The sequence below is a fragment of the Nycticebus coucang genome, chromosome 21, assembly GCF_027406575.1.
Source record: "Nycticebus coucang isolate mNycCou1 chromosome 21, mNycCou1.pri, whole genome shotgun sequence".
In the NCBI taxonomy this organism is placed as follows: Eukaryota; Metazoa; Chordata; class Mammalia; order Primates; family Lorisidae; genus Nycticebus; species Nycticebus coucang.
This window is the reverse complement of record NC_069800.1, coordinates 27,267,469-27,287,647: the sequence shown is the minus strand read 5'-3', so window position 1 is coordinate 27,287,647 and position 20,179 is coordinate 27,267,469. Positions and strand designations below refer to the sequence as shown.

Here is a 20,179-nt window from a genome sequence, read left to right as displayed (position 1 = left end):
CATGCAGAGCTTAAAGATGGGGATGAAATGGCACCATGATAATATTTTTGAGCTCCTGACCCAACTGTATTTCTGGACTTTTCAACTATATAGGTCAATATATTCCTAGTTTTCTTGATCCTCTTTGAGCTGGGTTTCTGTCCCTTTCAAGCAAAAGAATTCTATTGAAGACACATAATCTCTACTTCCCATAGCATCTGGCTGCAAATACAACTTTAGTCTATAGGGAACATATTCAGTTTTTCTCCCAGTTATAACAAACTTTGATGAAAACGAATCAAGAGGTAGAAATAATGAGAAGGAAAGCTTATTTTTCTTTAAAACTATTTCATAAAATTCAAATATCCTCTGTATGCAAAAGTCCTCTTCTTTTTGTCTTATATTCCAATTAAATTGGACCACAGTCTATTTTTTTTTTGGTATACATAAAATATACACTTAGAATTTTAATTTTGCAATCATGCTTTCATTAATATAAAGTGATGTAAGTATATGGAAATGCTAGGGTCTCTGAGAGACAGTCTCTGAATTTCTGCAGAGACCATTTAATGTCTTCTCCACTCCCCTTAAATCTCTGCCATCACCATTGCCATGACAACCATGATCTTCTACCTCAAAGTCAATAGATTACCTTGCTTCCTTCTTCAAAAATAGAAAGAGAAGACTTCAGACCAGAACTTCAACTAGCCACCAATCTTTCCCATCCTGTCCTCTCTCCTCTTCCAATAGAACAGTTCTGTTGAGGGCTCCTCCCTCCTCATGTCCTCCGAATTCTTCTCCATGTACCTTCTCAACAATATCCATGACCTCTCAACTACATCTTCTAGCTCCTCTTCCCAATCACATCTTTCCCATCAACTTTTAAATATGCTGAAGTCCCTCAACCTTTATATAAATTGCCCCCCTTAACCCCACATCTTAGTCTAGCTGCACCTTCTATTCATAACTCTCTTCAGTCCTTTGCATCAAAATTCTTTAATAAATTGTCTTCAATCCCTGCCTCCATTCACTCATCTACTCATCTCAATGTCCTCCAAGGAGAAAAAAAGACAATATATAAGTCATGGGGCAGATACTTGGATTAAAGGAGATAAACAGGGAAAGTATCCTTTACAGAGCTTAACGCAAAGTTAAGTCTCTGTAAGTCACAGCATTATTATTCATCGCTTTGTTTAGTAAAGATATGTTGAGCAATTCTATGTAGAAGGTGCTATGTGAGATGTTTTGTCTTGAACACATAAGATCTGGCCTCTTCCCTCAAGCCTTTTATTATAGTTAGTGGGAAAGAGAGAAGGAGAACAAGAAGCACATGTGATTACAAGTCAAGATTTAGCGAAGAGTGGATGGATGCAAGACAACATGGGTAGAATCATCACAGAAGGCCATTCAGGTTACGCCACTGTGGGAGGATCACTGGATGAGGAGTGAGTGTTATCCTCTCACTCTGTTGAGTCTCTGAAACACAGAGACCCTGACTATAAAGGAACTGAAGGGGGAGCATTGAAGGTTATGACTTTGGAAAGATAAATTCATAAAACTCAGGTTCAGCAGTCAGAGCAATCGAAGCTGGTAATGAAGGTCACCTCGAGGTTGGTGATCCAAAGCCACAGAGGACCACTCTTTCTTTGCCCCTAATACCACTCCACCAAATTCCTTCTCTTTATTCCTATAGAAGAAACAACAGACATTATGAATGACTCTCTCTGGGAGTATTTAATATGTGCCCCCATGGGCTGTATGCTGATTTTGTGAAGACTTTTTTTCTTATCTATGGTGTCAGATATCATGACAAATATGCACAGACATTTTTCCCCGCAAATCATCTTTCATTAGTATTTATGTATTTAATGTATAGCCCAAGACAATTCTTCTTCTAATGTGCAACAGAAGAAGGAAAAAGGTTGGACACCCCTGCTATACTTTTCTGTCATTCCAGGTGGGAAACTCAAACACCTAGGTGCCCTGTGGTATGAAAAACTTTACAGCTTTCTTGCACATTTCAATGATGAGTTTCTTAAACTCCACCAATATTTCAAATCTATTATATTAAGAGCAAATCAATTTGCTTTTCCTGCTGAACCCAAATAACCTCCTGGGAATTATGAATATGACCTCATCAACTCTGTATCCCTTTTTGCTCCCCGTTTGTCAGAAGTAGATGGCCAATTCTAAAATACTTCCCCTGACTTGGCACCTGTAGCTCAAGTGGCTATGGGAGCTGGTGGGTTCAAATCCAGCTGGGGCCTGCCAAACAATAATGACAACTACAACCAAAAAAAAATGGCCGGGCATTGTGGCAGGTGCCTGTGGTCCCAGCTACATGAGAGGCTGAGGCAAGAGAATCGCTTAAGCCTAAGAGTATGAGGTTGCTGTGAGCTGCAACGCCATGGCACTCTACCCTAGGCAAAAGCTTGAGACTCTGTCTCAAAAAAAAAAAAAAAAATAATAATAATAAGTAAAACACTTCCCCTAGCACCCTAAAACACCTCAAATGATTCATTCTCATCAAGGAAAGAATCTGGGTTACTTTTGAAATCCCACTATGAGCTGCTGTCTGCCCAATATCCATTCTCCACTTTTTCCTAATCAAATGCATTTTAAATGACACTGCGTTAACATTCACCAACATTTACTATATATCCACATCCACATATACATAAGACTAACACTTAACCTTTCTGCACTCAACATATTTGTCATATTCTCTGCTTTCTCCATGCAAAAATATTTTTAGTTCGGGATTTTAGCAAGACTTAGCCTCAAAATAATTTTTTTTATCCATGTCAACAGATATAATTTTGTTATATATTCACCAACATTCCCTACTCTATCTGTTCCTAAAAATGATCGTAGGCATGAGCCACATTATTTGGGACACAGAGTCTGCTAATGTCTTGGAAGGGACAGCTTATCAACTGATCCACCAGTGCCCTGTAAGAATGCAATTGAATCACATAGTTAAATGCTTTACTCTGGGGAATATTTTACCTTTCTGCTTCATCACAAGGTCATTTGTAGCCTTACTTCTGTTCCATTTTTCAACATTAGATGCATTTAACAGCTGAATGCTTAATTATCTCTGAATGTAATTCAGCATCTATGGTTATACTGTCTTGTTCACTTGGAAGTGACTTTGAGTGTAACTTAACACTCTGGCTCAATGCTTTTTTACCCAATATACATGTGGTGTTCTTGTCTTCAACAATAGCTCAATCAATACATTCACAATTGACTAGCGAAAAATGTTCTTTCTACCTGGACTATCTCTGTAGTTTTGTAGGGACATGATAAGGAGACAACAGGTATGGATAGAGAAAGTCCTGTTAGTATCCACCCATTCGTCTCCTGGATCAGTGTTCTTGAGGGCTTTTCCAAATCACAGAAGGCTGGAAGTACAGAGGAATTAACATTCCCTGAGAACAGTCTTCAACCAAAGACGGATGGAAAGCAGTGTACAAACATCTCAGCTCCCTTTGCTCTGGATGGACTAATCCCGTTGAAACCATTTCCCAGTTTCCCCTGTTTAATATTCCAATTTTGGTAGCCTTTCTGCTATGCTTTAAATGTAACATGTCCCTCCAAATTTCACACATTGGAACTTAAACCTGAAAGCAATAGTACTAAAAGGTGGTATCTCTGGGAGCTGTCTGGATGATGAGAGTGCTGCGATTAAGATGGGATTAGCGCTCTCAATAAAGGGTTTGAGGGAGCAAGTTCATCTCTTTTTGTCCTTCTGCAGTGTGAGGACATAGCATTCATCCCTTCCCTTCTCACTCTTTAATTTTGCCTCAAGATCTGCTTCTGAGGAGAATTTAAACTAAAATAGAAAAAGTCAAATGAATTATGCTTTCAAACTTGAGAAAATACTTTTTATCCATAATCTTCATCAGAAGATCAAGACAAAACATATCCCCTCTTTAGTATTCATAAAATGGGAGTAATGTTAACATATAATTTATAAACCTACTGGAAGAATTAAATGAGATAGAGTGTGTAAGCATTTAAAGAACCTTAGTTATCATTACTATCATTGTTTAAACTTGGAGTCATATCTTCTCTTTTTATAACCAAACAAATAACTTACTGAGTACCTACTATGTGTCATAATTTCATCCTGGGAACATTAAATCTCCAAAAGGCAGAGGTAGGGTTCAAATTCTGTCAACATCTACCTGTGGGAGAAATTATTTTCATTGAGAGAAATCTGGAGGATAATTGGCGGGGCTATAGTAATGATGTCCTCAGCAGAATGAGAATGAGGTTAAGTATAATTTAGTGAAAAGGTTTGGGGGTGTTTTCTGGAGACAAATCTTACACAAATTGGAATATACTGCAAAAAAAAAAAAAAAAGGCCCCAATGTCCACCTCTCACTATAGACAGACTTTGTAGCAACGCTCCTTAGGTCTCTGTCCTCTCTCTTTACATCTGGGCTGATCTCCAGTTTTACTCTGGAAAGGAATATGTACCTGAAGTGACATTTGCCAGTTCTCAGCCAGGGCCTCAGGTTGCCTGTGTAGTCCCTTTTTCTGTCTTGGAGGAGCATCGCTCAGGAGTCACATGGACAAGCCCAGAGCAGCCTGCTGAGGATGAGAAACATGTGACACATGACCCAGGCATCAACCATCATATATATATGGGTTTACCCTGGGGCAGCTGGCCCTGCCAGTTCCCTTAAAGCTACCTCTTCTACCCAAACTCTTAATTTTAGAGCTTTCCAAGACTTAGTCTTTGTTTGTTTGTTTTTTTCCTATATACAGATTCACTTGCTTTGGTGACATCATCCAGTTTGTTGGCTCTAAACACCACCAATATGCTGAGTTCCACGTTTACACCTTCAGATCAGACCTTTCTCTTGAACCCCAAACTCATACATCCCCTAACTATTCAACATCTCCACCAGAAGTATACATCCACTGGGGTGTTTGTATCTAAAACTAAACTCCTGATTTTACCCTAGAGTCTTATTTCTCCTAGACTTCTTCTTTTCTTAGCTGGTGGCCATTCCATTCATCTGGTTGTTCAGACTAAAGACCTCAGGGTCATCCTTGACTCTTCTCTTTCTCTCACAACCCATTTCCAATCCTAAGAAATCCTACCTTAAAAAAAAAAAAAACGTGAGAGTTGGATCACTGCTCACCACTGTCACTGCTACAAGCCTGGGCCAATCTCCATCATCACTTGCCTAAATTATTCCCTTTGAGTGTCGCTCTGATCATCAGTATCCCTGCTTTTATATTTTGTCCCTCTCAACAGAGAATCCAAAGTGACTCCTGTGAAATATAAGTCAGACCCTGTCCTCTGTGCCAATCTCCCCAATGCCTCCTCACTTTGTTCAGAGTAAAGGCCGCAGTGTTTACCTGAGCCTTTAAGGCCTTATATAATCTGACCCCTTACCTCCTTGACCTCATCTCTTTCTGCTTTCACCTTCATTCACTTGGTTCCAGTCATACTGACCTCTTTGCACGTCCCCAAACAATCCAAGGGTTCTACCCCAGGGCCTTTGCACTGGCGGTTCACTCTGTATGTGATACTCTCTTACGTCTATCTGTGTGGAGAATTCCCTCTATTTAGAACTGTGCCTTTTACCATCGTCTACCTCAGCCCTTTTGATTCCCTTATCCATTCTATTTTGTCAAAGCACAGATGACCCTCAAGTTTTCTATACATTTACTTTTATGTCACTATTTACTGTCACCTCTCCTTCCACACAGAAGACTCATCTACTATGTACATTGATGTGTGCCCACAAGTTATGTGGCACCTGAAATAAAGACAGCAGTGCTCAATGTGCATCTGTTGACTGGATAAATGACTAGCAGGGAGTGGTCATTGTATTATCTGTTTTCTATTTTCTATTGAGCCTGCTGGAGGACAGTGCAGAAGTAAACAGATGCCACCCTAAGAGATCCAATTACCTTTAGTTATTTTAATCTTAACAGTAAGTGACTAATTTAAAATCAAAGGTTTTTCTCTTTCACAGTGCTGTCTACAGTCTTGCATACCCAGGTCTGTATAGAAAGGGACACCCTTTCAACGGGCAGGCTGTACTCTGTGTTTAAAACAGAATTGCAGTCTGAAAAGAAATGAGAAGCCTCTGCTATCCTCCTTATATCCCAAGCAAATAAAAACTCGAGGGACAACTCTGGAACTTTCTAACGCATTTGTTTTTCATTGCTTTTTAGTAAGGTGCAGTGGTATCATTATTCTTAGTTGCCCTGGGTGATTCCAATATTGATTTTGAGATTTTTCCAGCCATTCTATAGAATGCATATCATTTATAAGGTTTTACTCCATTGCTGTGGGCATAGTTACACTATGAATGTTTCATATTTTCTAGATGATAATATCACATGAAATATGATACCCTCCTTTTGAGTTTTGATAATCCCTACCTCCAGCAAGCTTAAGACCGTACAATTTATTTTTCCACTTTGACTTAAATCAAATGAAACACAGAGAAACTTTTTTATAATTGTCTAGTGTTAACAAAATAATTTAAAAGTTAGTTGCTTAATCCTATCTAACTATGCAAGTACCCCCAAACTCTATCCTCTCTAATAAACTTACACCAAGTCCTATGTCTACATTTTGTTAGCATGAAATTTTAAAAATGAATATTTCTAAAATGTCATTTTCTTTACATTTAAGTGATTAAATAAATTGGTCCATATTTTTAAAAGGTTAAGATTAAGCAGGCACAATATATAAAAAATAAAATGATCTAAAAAGATAGAGCAATCCTCCCCTCTTATCCAAAGGTGAAAAATTCAAAAGACTTCAATCAAGAGGGTAGCATAAACAAGTAAAATGGCCTGAGAGTAGGCAGTAGGGAGTGATGGGGACTATGGCAAAATGAAGACTTTAAGACCTACTTGTGGTAGAGGCAGCTGCTACACAGATAGATACAGTGGATTGTTGTCACAGTGAAACGTGGTCAGTTGAGAAATTTTGCAACTTATGGGTATGTGAATGAATTTTTTAAAAGAGGAGCCATAAACCTGAATGTTTCTGGGAAATTTTGCATTACATGTTGCCATACAAAACATATCTAGGCCACAAAATTGGAAACTCTGCTCTAAACTGAGATAGTCATGTTTAGAATCTAATAAAATTCACAGAGTTCCATGCATTCCTACTTTAAAGAGTAGCTCAATTATATTTCAAAGATAATAAAACAATCTCCAGTCATTATAGCCTGATTTCCTGATAGTTTCTGGACTCTAGATGGTAGGAGATTCTTTCAACCAGCGTAGACTCCTAATACAACACAGGTACTTGCCTTAGGAATTCGAGCTGAAGTACACAAGGTAACTTCTGCCCTGGGAAATATCAATATACCACCTTTAAAATCCCTTACAGTTTTAACCCTAGAATCTTCTGTTTCTGGGAATCTTGCCATAAATACATTTGACCAGAAGCCTAAAAAACCCTTGGAACTCACACTGTGGACCCCTTACTTGGACCACTTATTGTAATTTATTTCTCTCCCGAACCGTCTGATGTCTTCCGCATTTTATAGTACATCCGTTACTATGGGAACATGGATGCCAAAGACTTGGACAGAACTGAATAAAACCCCAGCTTTCAGTAGAAAAATCAATTGACGTTTGAACAGAGGTCACATCACCAATCAGGCATATTCATACCAGGTTTGGGACAGTAGAGCTGTAGGTAGAAGTTACATCTGGTAATCACATAATCATTCTTAATGTTTTTAAAAAGCTCATTTTATATACTCTATTTTTGGAAAACCAGCTCTTAGCTTAGGGTTTGTTTCATCATTTTCTCCCTTATCAGTGTGCTCAGAATTTCTACTTTATACCCACATCCAATAGAATTATGTCTTTCACCAACCAGAAACAGGTAGGGGGTATCAATTGTCCCTACTATGTGTCTTTTCCAGTTATAAAGTATAGAAAACTTATAACAGCATGGAACTTTTTCTTTTCTTTCCCTCACCCTTTTTTTTGGAAGTAGATATGGTCATTTCTAAGTTCCACTCCAGAATCTCCAGTACATCTTTGCATTTGTACTCAATTTTTTTAGCCTGGGTAATATTCACTCATCCACAAACATTTATTAAAGACCTCACATTCATATACATAAAGCCAGACGCTGGGGAGACAAAGGTAAAGAAAAAAGATACCCGCTGTAGAAGAGCTCCCAGTGTCATGCCAGGAGAGAGTCAAGTAAGAAAATAGCTACAAAATGCTGTACCCTCATGAATATCTCCCGGCACAAACCACGTAGGAGATTTGGGGAGGATCTATGTTCATTTTGGGGGTGGGAATGAAGACAAAGAGAAGAGATTGGAGGTTGACACAAGATCTAATTGAGAGCCTGGAAGGGGAGCGGCAGTGGAGACAGGGACGGGCATATGCAGAAAAGTTTTCTAAGTTGAGATTTAGAAACTGGTTGACTGTGAAGAGGGGACAGAGTCTACCGAGAGCAGTTAGGAGACGGGACACAACTTGGAGTTAGCGCTTGTCCTAAAATCTCTCATAAAGGGTAAAACAAACCATGGTTTAATTCCAAGCATGAATAGTGATTATTCAAATATGACTGGAAAATTCCTTTTTTGTTTGTGTCTGTATCTCTAAAATCTAGAGAAGAATGAACATTGTCCTAAAAACCACAAGAATGAGGAAAGTTCTAAGTTTTGTTTCTGTAACATTTTTTTTTAAATCCCCTCATCAGTGTTTTTATTTTTAGAGGTTAAAAACATACCCACGTAGCAACTGTTCCTACTTTAGAGGAAGAATCGTTCTTTTAAATAAATAAAGTATAAATGTTCTCCTCTTCCTGGAAGTTCACTTCCTGAGTCGGTAAACTGCCATATAGACAGACGATTAGGGAAAGGGGGCAGCTCAGTTGAAAGTCGCAAACAATTAGCTAGAAAACCCGTCTCACACAAACACCGTGACTCAAATGACTATCCTTAGAAGCAAACATTTCAATTTTCATCCAAGAAAACAGCTAAAGAAAGTAATATGTCAGTCTTGTAGTTTAATTGAAAATGAGGGTAACAGCCGTGATATCTGTTAGAAATCTTACATGGTAGAACCTCCACAGTTGACCACCTCCATCAGTTGACCTAATTTTCCTAGACACCACATGTACTCAGTGTGAGTTCCTTATGTTGGCCAGTTTTCTCCCAGTCTAGTAAGTTCTCCTTAAAAAGATGATGGAACCACTACTATCAGCAGAAAGTCTTCTTGATCCACCTGGACAGTGGGGCTAGAATATGAACCGATGCTTTAAAGGGGAAACAAAGGTGCTCCTCGTGGCCAGTTAACCTTCATCACTGATGACACAATGGCAATTCTGTTGAAAACCGGCAGAGGAAATCCAACAACTGGACATCTGCTTTAAAATGTAAGCTAAATTTGCTTTTTTATTCAAGCAACCAAATATTGATTGTTGGGTTTAATCATGCAGTTAATCACAATACTGAACACAGCAAGGCGGGCACAGCATTCACTTTCCTTTTCACGGGGAAATCTGCATGAACAGAAATGCTGAATCCGAGGATTTGAGAGTATTAGCGATTCAAAGTGGGTTGATTAATCCAGTGATTTTTAAATTATTGAAGGTTCAAGGACTCCAAACAAAACTTCTCTTCTTACCCATTGAGTGAGCTGCTGTATACCACTGTGTTTATGGACTTTGGATTCACATAATCCAGACTTTGCCTGCCTTCTCTGTTCTATCTAACTGCATGATATTTTGCCTCGAGTGACCTATTTTGTAGTGCTTTATGAAGGTTAATTCATATGCACAGCCAAAATACTTAGATGGGACTTAAAACATCTAGCTTGCTATATTAGCTATAATCACAGAAGTGTCATTTATTTTTCTTTTTCTTTTTTATTAAATCATAGCTGTGTACATTGATATGATCATGGGGCATCATTCACTAGCTTCACAATGGACATTGCTGTTACATGACTAGCTAATTACACAGGTGTGTCTGAACAATTGACCATTTTGTTTCTAAAACAGCTGCCTGAGCAGGTCTGCTTCTGATGTTTAAGGAACAAGAATACAAAGAGAGTCCCACATGTTACAGGTCTACAGGTCTAAAAAGTTAAATTTAATGTGAATTGAATTTAGTTGCATTCTATCCTCTTGGCTTTAAAAATATACCTTCAGAATAACCTAGAAGCCAAGTTTCAATGTGAAATACTTGAATTACAGAATATTGCAAAGAAAGGAGAAAGTGTCTTGCCCCAGGCCCTTCTCTTTCCAACTTGGCCTCCAGCACCTGCATGTGGGCTGCAAAGTTCATGTGTCCAACCTCCATCCACTCCTCCCATTAAGTCTTTCTTCAGCCCCTGCTGGGTCATAGAGCCTCTGAGCAAGAAATTCCAGGGTTCAGATACACAGAGCAGGGCTCAGAAGGGTACTAGGGGCTCCAGGTAGCACATGGGCCCTTGTCCTGAACACAGAAGTTGGAGTACAGAGTCCTCTAATATGTGGTGACCTGAGCAGAAGCCACTCTTGGTAAAATTTAAGATTATTTTCTAGGTCCTGATTTTAGCACAATTGAAAAATAATTAGCCTTTTCCCCCCCTTCCATTTATGTCACCTTTCTTCAGAGAAAAATTTATTAAGAGTTATTAAAGCAACAACATGAACGGTACATTACCTGGATAGCCACAGACATTTCCTATTTACGATGTAAGACTACAAACTGGTCTAAGGATGGTTATTTGAAGCAATAGCTCAGTATTCCCTGTGAACTAAACACATGCAAAACCATAAGACTTGCTGAATGTAAGGGTAATTCAGGAAAAAAAGAAGCCTAGGTCTGTGTTAGCGCCTAATCTATGGGCAAATTACACCTCTTTCTTTTGCTACATTGTTTCCTTTAGATTCTCCTTTGTTTGGCTTTTTCTCTCACTTAAGAATGGGACCTTCCCTTCAAGAATCTTACTATACAGGAGGATGGAGCTGAAAAGCCTCTTAGTCCAGGAGAAAAATGTATCTCTGGCGTGGGAAACCCACATTGCACCTTTTTTGTGATGTACACCACAGTGAATATTATACCATGAACTTTATGTTAGTTAAACTCCTGCATCACAGCAAATGTTCTCTCTGGGGAGGAGACGGAGAGATGGCTGGTAGGAGGGATGGCCTCCAAGTGCTGGGGTAATGGGCACTTTTATTCTTTTGTTTTGGTTTGATTTGGTTTTGTCTATTTAGCACTCACTCCATCTCTTTTTTTTTTTCTTTCATTGGGAAAAAAGTGGTGAGCCTGCTCATCAAGGCACCCTGCCCCCCACCAGTATGGATAGGAAAAGTGGTGAGCCTGCTCATCAAGGCACCCTGCCCCCCACCAGTACGGATAGGAAAAGTGGTGAGCCTGCTCATCAAGGCACCCTGCCCCCCACCAGTACGGATAGGAAAAGTGGTGAGCCTGCTCATCAAGGCACCCTGCCCCCCACCAGTACGGATAGGAATGGGGGGCCAGTCTAAAGAGTAACCACCAGTGGACGGTTGAGCCTGCCATTCTTGGCTGGAACCTGTTTCCCTAGCACCTTACGTCCAGGCCCTGGAGCTGCCCAGGTTCTTGTCTGCTTCCAGGCTTACTTGGGTGTGCATGTTGTATGTGCATTTGCTTGTTTCAGGGAATGTCCCACCCAACCCCATTCCTAGCAATTCTTTTAGCTACCTGATATCTTTCCACTAAATTCTTTTAGGCAGTTTCTTTCATTTGCATGCAAACTAATAGTTACTGCTGATGGAGTTGGCAGAAGCACTGACACAACAGATAATCAATGATTTTTTTGTCACATAAATGAATAATTACGAGCTGAATGTGTATCACCACCTTATTTGTAAAATAGTGGGATTTTTTTCTGATTTATACAGCAATATGTTATCATTGACTAAATTTTGAAAAATTCAAAGAGTATTAAGGAAAGTATCCATTGACCATGGATTAACAAATTATGGTATATGTATACCATGGAATATTATGCAGCCATAAAAAGATGGAGACTTTACAACTTTTATATTTACATGGATGGAGCTGGAACATATTCTTCTTAGTAAAGTATCTCAAGAATGGAAGAAAAAGTATCCAGTTTACTCAGTACTATTATGAAACCAATATATAATCACCCACACTTTCATATCAATGATAAAACATCAGTATAGCCCAGAATGAAAGAGGAAAGAGGAGGCTGAAAGAAGGGGAGAGAAGGGGAGGGGGGAGGCTGGGTAAAGGGAGGGTAATCGGTGGTACCTCAACTATTGTGCATGATGCAAGGGTAAACGTCAAATATATTAAGAGTAGAGTATAAATGTCTTAACAAATAATTAAGTGAGGTGAAGCCTATGTTAACCAGTTTGATGTAAGCTTTCCAAATTGTATATAAAATCAGCACATTGTACCCCATAAATGCATTAATGTACACAGTTATGATTTAAGAAAAAAAAGAAAAAGAAAAAGAAAAGCCATCCGTACTTCTAACACCCAGAGATTCCCCAACTTTTTGTTTTTGTTCCAGTTGTTCATATGCCTAGGCAACGTTTCCATTTCAGAATAGATATTAGTGATATAATATACACAGTCATGCATTTTAGTCATTCCTACTTAAAACTGTGGTGAAGGTTTTCCACGTCTGTTATGTAATCTTCAAAATGATCACTTTTAATGCCTATCTTGGGCTGGTAAAATATCTTTAACCAGCTCTGAATTTTTAATTATGTAGATTGTTTTCAATTTTTATTATGATTGGATGTATTATAATAAGTAATCCTCTATATAAAAATTGCCTACATGTACTTCCTTAGCAAAGACAAAAATAACTATAAAACAAAAAGCAAGTGAAATAATGTCAAAGAATTTGAACTTTTAAAAGCTTTTGACGAATATTTCTAAACTGTTCTCTAGGAAGGTTATATTATGTAACCCTCCCACTAGTAGTGAATGAAAATGTCCTCACCGCATACTCGCTAGTGCAGAGGGTTTTTTTTGTGTGTGTTTTCTTTTACTTATTTCATACATGAAACATTTCTATGATTAATTCTAAGAACATTTATTAGACATCTTGGTCTTTTATTTCTTCCTTTTTAATTATTTATTCAGATATTTGGACAATTCCTTTAGGGTGTTATTGTTTACCTACTGATTTGCAAGTTCTTCAGTGCTATTATTACATTAACTGTCTTGTCATGCTTGGTATCAATTTTGTCCTCCACAATTAGTTCTGCTTTAAAATGTTTGCATATAAAATTTTAAAATATATTCAAGTCTATGTTTTGCCTTTTGAATCTCTCCATTAATTTTATATTCAGAATATCTTTCCTCTAAAGTGAGTTATTTGTTTCTAGCTTTGTCTTTCACAATTAACTTTTCAGTGTATTTGGGATTTCCTTTGGAGAGTCATGTAAGCAGATGTTCTCAGTTGACATTATTCTATATACTTCGGCAATTTTCTTGACATTTTTGTCAAATACTCCTCATTGTTTCATAATGCTTTCTCCATCATATTTCTCTTTCTAAAAACTACCTGTTTCCAGGCTAGTCTAGTCCATCAAGCTATTAATTGATTCTCTAATTGATTAATGATTATTTTTACAAGGGCAACCCACTGTCACCTCTTCCCACATCTACCTACTGTTCCCAACACCACATCCCCTCACCACCTACACGTACCCACCACCTCCCACCCTCCTTTACCCTCCCACCAACACCCCATACCTACCTCCCAGCATCTCTACCACCTCTTTTCCTTTGCAAAGTTATCTTCTATTTTCATATAATTATCCTTCCAGACAGATGTTAGAAGCATTTTGTCAAATCCTCCCAAACCTCAAAGTAATAAAACTACATAATTGATCTGGGAAAAATAATCATCATTTCATCATTTCTATTTTTCCACCCCAGAATAAGGTATAGTTTTCATTTTTTGGTTTCTTCGTTTATATGTCTGAGTAAAATTTCATACTTTCTATGTAGATTTTTATATATTTCTTATTATTCCCAAGTATTTAATGTATGTTTCCTATTTTTCCTAGCAATTTATATTTTTGTTGACTCACAAATAAGATCATTTTCCATTCTTTTTTTCAGTTGATAAATATTGGCATTTTGGGTAGCCATTGATCTTTTGAATGTATATTTTATAACCAGTTACCTTAGTCACTTTAGTAAAATCTCTTATTAGTTCCTTCAGGCTTTAGTTAACTTGGTTTAGGGAATTTCTTTATTTTTAAAGAAAATAAGGGTGCACTGTCTGAGTTTTGGTTACTTATGTGAAAAGCTTTACTTAAACATATACATTAAATGATATTTTATTATTGACTTTAAAAACCACCTTTTTATGAAAATAATAAAATGACATGAAATTGAAGCCACTCTAGAAATCCAAAATGTCATAACAAGTGTTCCTGTGTTGAACTAAATTCATTTCCCTTGGGCCCCCAGTCTTGCTATTCAGAAATACTAAAAGGGCTTTTAGTGAGAGACAATAAATCACCACTCACTTGGATTAAACAGACCAAATTAAACAACAAAACAATTTAGAATTTTGACAGAAACACCCCAAGAATTTGTTCTCATATAAGAGCAATTTATCTCTCAATTGAACTCCAGAGACAATGGTCAGGATGATTTTTAATACAAAACAGGGTCCACCTCGGTGCATGCAAAAAATGGTGGCATGCTATTCTACATATGAGCAGGTTCCTCTTTTCCTTGACAAGCACAGATTTCTGACTTTAAAAGATAAGGATGACAGACCCTATTAATTATTAATTCATTAAATATTTGTTGTGCTCCTGATAATTTTAGGGAAAGATAAGAGAGGCATAGTAACAATTACAGACAAGAACTGAAGAGAACCTGTCATATAACAGAAGCTTAATATTTAATTAAGTACATTATTTATTATTATGTATAATTATTATGTACTGATTAATTTCCATAAGTCTAACTGTCCAGCTCACCATTGTCTTCCTAGGGTCTAGCATGACATATAAACATGTGCAGTGTATACAGGGTGAGTATTTGTTGACAGACTGACAGGATTTTACAAAACCTTCAGTTGCCAAAAGTCATTTTGGCTCAATTCTTAACTGCTAACCTAAACCAGTTCTTAAAAGATGTATTGGCAAAATCCAAGAGTACTTCTCTTTTGAAGTCAGAATAAGTTTCTACATTGCTCTTTTTATACAAGTTTGTAAGAAAAAAAAAGCTTCTAAAAATCAAATCTTTAAATTGGCACAGGAAAATGGGAAGGCAAAGTCTCCATTCTTTCGTTCCTTCACCAAACATTCATGGGGAATCTTCTGCATATGAGACACAAAATAAGTGGCCATCATAGAGCTCAAAGGTATTAAATAGCCAAACAAAAAGAGCAATTGCAAACTAAGGTAAATTATGGGAGAGTTATGGGAGAAAAATAAAGGGGTGATGAGAGATTGGTGGGAAGAAAAGTCAAGGAAGCCCAAAGGGTTGGAATAGCTTGAAACGACAAAATACAGGAAGACTAGCACGGATGTTTCAGAAACAGACAGCAGCAGGTCAGGGTCACAGAAGCAAGAGGAAGGGATGCCTGGAATGAGACTATCCAAGTACGATGGCTCTAGGAGTCTCTGGAATCTATCCCTGGTAGGTGGGTGGCATTTTATGCAAGGAATTGACATGATTCTATCTTCTCTGGATGAAGAATTAGAAAGGCCAGGCAAGGAACCCGGGGTCTAGCAGCGCAAGAGGAGAGGTGATAATTTGAAGTTGGTGGCAGTGGTGGGAATAGAAAGAAGAATCTATCAAGACATATGTACAGATACACATAGAAAACAGAATTTGTAAGACTGGGTGATGGCTTCAGATGTCAAAAGTAAAGGAATGGAGGTGTCAATGGAGATGATTCTTGGGTTTCTGGCTAAAGCAGTTCCGTGGATAGTGTTACCATTCACCAAGACAAGGAAGACCAGAAGCTGTTAGACTATCTTAGTTGCTGACATTGTTTTTGTTGTTTGTTCATTTTACATTATATTGATAGAGTAGCAAAAAGGCAGGAAGGCAACAGAAGCAAATCAGTTTGGATCAAGGTACGTTTGGGAAACCCAAGTCTGGAACCGTCTTTTCCAGATAACTGACATGAGTAAGTTTGGTACCTTTGAATTCCATTCTTTTCTAAGCCTCCAACACATTAGTTGGATTAAGACTGTAAGTAATCTTTAAAGTCTTTCTTGAACTCATGTTACTCTACCTTTACCTCCTACTCTCATGCTGATGTTATCTTCTGTTGTTACCAAAAATATTTATTAGGGGCGGGGGTGCACTGGGCTGCATAGTGTCTCCCATTCATTCACTTGGAGTCTGTAAGTGTGAACCTACTTGGAAGTCAAGTCTTTGCAGATATGATCAAGTTAACATGAGGTTGTTCTGAATTAGAATGGACCCTAAATCCAATATGAATGATGTCCTGATAAGAAGAGAGAAACCTAGGCACAAAGTAGATGTGGAGAGACGAGCCATGGGAGGCAAAGTTTGGAGTTTTGCTGCCTCAGTCGAGGACTGCCTGGGGCTACCAGAAGCTAAGAGAAGCAAGGAGGGATATTCTCATCCTCTAGGCTTCTGAGGGAGCATGGCCCTGACAGCACTTGGATTTTGGACTTCTAGCCTTTAGTACAATTAGAGAATAAATTTCTGTTGTTCGAAGCCACCCAGTTTTTGAAAACTTGTTATGGCAGCCCTTGGAAATTAGTACAGTTGGGATTAACTAAAATCACACTTGGACCTGACTTGTATGACATGGGGCACATAGTACGGGTTCAATAAATGTCCATTTCCCTTCTCACCACCATTTTCTAGTGATTTATATTATGAGTAAACTACACAACCACCCATATGGGCAGATTTTACTCTTCCTAGGTCTCTTTTATAGCCGAGGAAACTGTCCAGGATCATAACGTGGAAGGGTCTGAATTCAAACTCAGCTCTGTCTCATGGCCAACATGATCCCATACCCTAGAAGGCCTGCCTCTCATGCTGCAGTGCTTACGCGCAGGGAAGGAGAGGCACTGCCAAACTGGGCTTTCAGTGCCTGCAATCAATATTCATATTTATTTACAAAATGATGAGTTGCAGAGACATACTCAATCAACTACTACCAATTCACAAACAAATACAACTTTTTTTTTTTTTTTGTAGACACAGAGTCTCACTGTACCGCCCTCGGGTAGAGTGCCGTGACTTTGCATGGCTCACAGCAACCTCTAACTCTTGGGCTTTTACGCAATTCTCTTGCCTCAGCCTCCCAAGCAGCTGGGACTACGGGCGCCCGCCACAACGCCTGGCTATTTTTTTGTTGCAGTTTGGCTGGGGCTGAGTTTGAACCCGCCACCCTCGGCATATGGGGCCGGCGCCCTACTCACTGAGCCACAAATACAACTTTTTTTATTCCAAGGCCTAAGCTATCAATGAACTTGCCATAAGCATCTATCATTTTCCATTAGTAGCACTTCAGCTCTGCACGTATGTATTCCAAGTCATGACACTATTATCAGATTGGACACGTATAGCCCTAATTTACTTAAATGTGCTCTCCTCACACTGCGTTCCTCCCTTCATCTTGATGATACTGACTCATCCTTGCCACCTAAGCCTGTAAAAATAAATAGTGCAAGTGAAGGGAAAAGTGTCTCTAAATTTCATATTCACGGATGCCTGCCCTTTAAACTATCAAGGAAAAAATAAACACATGTTCTAAATTTACCTTTAACTCAGTGGGTTGTGAGCTGCTGATGAATATACAAGAGACAAATATAAGATAGCAGAGGTGTTGGTTAATTTCACAGCATTCCAGGCTGGAGGGGGACTTCTAAAGAGTACCTTGTCCATCTGAACTTAGTAAGAGAAATAGTGTCTACGAGCTCCGCACCCGAGAAAAGGGTGAGCTAGGAGATTTTGTGAATTACTTGAGACCCTGTGGCTATTTCTTGGTAGGACCCTGTGGAATCCCAGGTTTCCTGATTTCCCCCAAAGTGTACTCAGCCTACCAAACTGTCATCAGCTATTAAGAATGACACTTTCGTCTGGCTTTGTGCCAACTTCTCTTTTTCTTTATTATTCTGGCTTTTAAAGACCACTGCAAGTACCTGTAGGGCTTCAAATTTCCCTTAATTGACTGATATCTAAGGTCGACGAGTTAACACACACCCTGAGTTTAAAGCCCTGGACACAGAGGGTTTCAGGAGGCGCAATCAGGGTTCTTCTCCATACTGGGCACCGACAATTCCTGGGACTTCTCAAGTTCACCCTTCAGGCGGGAGGCCGACATCTCACACAATTTTTGACAAGAGTTTAGAATAGAGATCCTCGTCCACGTTCTGCCCACACCAGTGCCCACAAGCAGAAGTTCTCTCTTCTTCCATTACAACCCACTACGGCACACGGCACGCGCGCGCACACACACACACACACAGGCAAATAACAAAGGAAAACAGAGCCCTATAAAGCCTCGGCGACTGCATCTTCCAGTCTACACCTGCCAAAAGAAAAAACCATGTGGAGATCCTGCCCTGGCAGGGTGTCCAACACTCCTCGGGCAAAGCGGGCACCGTGGCACCCCTGGGGCGTGAGCGGCTGTATACACAAAGAAGTGGGGCTGGGCTTGCCAGCGGTTCAGGATACCAGCTCGCTCTGGGGGCTGGTATCGGCCGTTCTCCCCCACGCCCTCCCGCCCAGCAGAAAAGAACTACCCTTTATTTGACCCATACAGAGCCCAGGCTGGATGGCAAGCGCATGGGCTGGGGGTTGGGAGTGGGCGGTCCCGATCCCTACCCTCCAGGCAGCGAGTCCCTAGCCTTTGGCATCTCCGACCAGATGCACAATCGCGCTGTCACAGAGCTCCGCTTCGCATCCTCTCCCAGCAAAGCAAGATGCTCTGGGTACCAGCCGTGCGCATCCCCCCGAGCGACCCTCCTCGCGCAGATACCCACCCAGGCAGCCCCGCCAGGCGCGCCTGCCCTACCTGATGGCTGGCTGTCAGCGAAGCGGAGGTGCCTCATTCCCTTCTCGGCTGCTCCATCGCTCCGAGCGCCATGTTCCCAGTCTCCGCGGGCGCACGCTGGGGAACTACTACGGGCTGGGTAGGGGCGAGGGGGGCGGAGGCCGGAGGGAGGCGGTGGGAGGCAGAGCCAAAGCTTTCTACTCTCCACCCAAACCTCCCCCAGCTACTGAGCATGCCCAGCTGCCCGGCTTCGCCCCTAGGCGGACTGTCCATGAGCGCGCGCTGCGGCTCCGGGTTTTCGCGGCAGCCGGCTGGAGGCAGGCAGTGGCAGCTGCAGGGGGTGGAGGTGAGGAGGACGGTGGGGGGCGTGTCTACACTCCGGAGCTGGGAGTCGGGGAAGGCAGCCAATCCGATCACACTTTCTCTCTGCGGTCTGGGGAAGGGGCAGCTCCTGCGCGCCCCCTCCCCACAGACCCCGGGTTTGCAGAAATTTTGTTTAGGATCTTTGCAGAGTTAAGCGTTACTTAAAAGAAGAGCAAAGACGGAGAGGTGAAGAGGCTAAATGGCACATCCACCGGGGAGCTCCTTTGCTACCTCCCAGCTGGGCCCTGGACCTGTGCTTCTCAAACTTTAATGCGTCCGTGAGTTAACACTGCGCAGGCAGATGCAGTTGGCGAGAGCCTGAGATGCTGCAAGTCAAACAAGCTCCCAGGTGAGGTTGATGCTGCTGGTCCTCCCCCCACGCTGAGCAGCAAGGGTCTAGCCAACCCCTGTCTGCGACCTCTGAGCGGCCACCCTTCTATCAGTGAACCCAGCAACGGTCCCTGGTGTCCCTAGAGATTCCTCCACATTTCAGATGGGATGGCAACTCAAGCGAAGGTGTCCCTGGGTTGATGCGCCTTCCCTGGAAAGAAGAATCTCATTAGGCCTAAGCTCTGACTGTTGTAGCCCAACCAGGTTCATTGCTAGCTGCTCAAGAAGAGGCAAATACACTGAGACAGCAGGTGTTATAGCACAGAAAATTTTAACATCATAGGTGCCCTGCAAGGAGAAGGGAGGAATGTCTCAAATTCATCTCTTACAAAATTAGGGGGAAGGGTTTTTTAAGATAGTTTGGTGCACACAAAGGCCTAGGCAATTGGGTATGCTGATTGGTTGGTTTCAGGGTGGAACCACAGAGAGGTAGGAATTATCTTCTGGTGCTGAG

The 20,179-nt window shown here is 40.5% G+C and overlaps 1 protein-coding gene across 1 annotated transcript in view; it reads right to left on the bottom strand.

Moving 5' to 3' along the window:
• PAK5 (p21 (RAC1) activated kinase 5) overlaps nucleotides 1-19,307 on the bottom strand; it is a 363,878-nt gene extending 344,571 nt beyond the window's left edge. The window contains exon 1 of the mRNA XM_053574481.1: nucleotides 18,994-19,307. The gene's annotated coding sequence lies outside the window, so the exon portion shown is untranslated. The remainder of the gene's footprint in view (nucleotides 1-18,993) is intronic.
• Between the last annotated feature and the right edge of the window lie 872 nt (nucleotides 19,308-20,179).